The sequence below is a fragment of the Odontomachus brunneus genome, unplaced genomic scaffold (genome assembly GCF_010583005.1).
Source record: "Odontomachus brunneus isolate Ranch 3 - 2012 unplaced genomic scaffold, Obru_v1 Obru_scaffold_049, whole genome shotgun sequence".
Lineage (NCBI taxonomy): Eukaryota > Metazoa > Arthropoda > Insecta > Hymenoptera > Formicidae > Odontomachus > Odontomachus brunneus.
In genome coordinates this window covers 2,069,521-2,071,043 of record NW_022639499.1, presented here as the reverse complement: position 1 = coordinate 2,071,043, position 1,523 = coordinate 2,069,521, and positions in this window count along the sequence as shown.

Below are 1,523 nucleotides of genomic sequence, written 5' to 3'. Positions count from 1 at the left end.
CGGCCCAAAATTTCACTGTCGTAAATGATGGTGCAGAGTCCCCATACACAGAATCCAACTCATCTTTGATTTGCGTAGGCGTATTGCCTTTCAAAAACAAATATTTAATGACAGCTCGATACTCGATTTTGTCCATTTTCACAAAAACACTCACATCAACTTACTCAAACGACTGTTACATAACAACTGCGAGTCCAAAATGGCTGAAACTTCGGTGAGTAACTGTCAACAGATGAACAACGAAATTCACTAGCTTTTATTTACAAGTGCTGCTATCTTCACGTTGAGGTCGGAAACTTTTCAGACCACCCTCGTATTCCGTCCGGTGTCCGAATGGGGGACACGGTGGAAATTTCTTTTGACCGCTTTCTCCTACGCGAGATTATACTTTGGCTTTCTTTTTTTTTGCTCGTTTCTTTCCGCTTTTTCCTATTTTCGAGTGTTTAATTTTCTAGTATTCAGCGTCACCGGCGCCCAAGAGAGAAATATTAAATCCGACCGGAATCGCTGGTGAACGATCGCCAGATTGTCTTCCATGAGTGACAGCTCCAATTTATAGAAGTGCGCGGTAATAATAATGATAAAAATAATAATATGTGTAAAGTATGATGAGGTGATAATAATGCTTATTGGGGACGAGAATAATAATGCTTATTGTCAATGTTATTGATGTTATTATATACATATATAGTATATACATAAATTAATGCTTATTGTCAGTGTTAGTGATGTTATTATATACAATATATACATAAAATTATATACATAATAATTATAACGTAGCCCCTCTGGTAGAAATTAGACACGTGGCCAGTTATCGTTCAGTTATTGTATTACTATTTTGATTGATTGTGAAAATACTGCGTAGGAACAGAACAGGAACTCGATAGAGTTTTATTCAGCTGAAGCAGTTCTCATACAATGATTCTTTCTAAGATATAGTATCAGTAAGAAAAATAATTTTGCTCTTTTAGCAAAATCGTCATTACTACTGCATATTCGTAGAGACATCAAAAAATTTTAATTGACGTAACTAATTTTACAAATTGTTCGTTATCAGAGCAGAAGTAGTTTCGTTGCCACAATAGAAAAAATTTGGTTACATATGGAGAAGATTTGTTACATATGGACAACTAAACATAATTTGCCACTTTTCTTTGCTGCAGGAGCCAATTTCCTTGCTAGGATAACAAAAAAATCTCCAACAAAAAAAGTAGCTAGAGCAATAAATTATGTTTATTTGTTTATCTACAGCAAATTTGTTGCGTTAGCTACTTTTCTTATTGTGGGAGCAAATTTTTATGTTATCATAGCAAGGAAATGGGTTCCTACAGCAAAGAAAAAGTAGCTAACACAACGAATTATATTTAACTGTCCATATGTAGCAAATTAGTTTGCTGCTGCAGCAAATTCTTTTTTTCCGTGTAATCATCGTGATGGTGACAACGACAGTAATAATAATAGCAAATAAATTATAATAACAGAGAGAGGGAGAGGATAAGATATGAGGAGATATTGGAGAG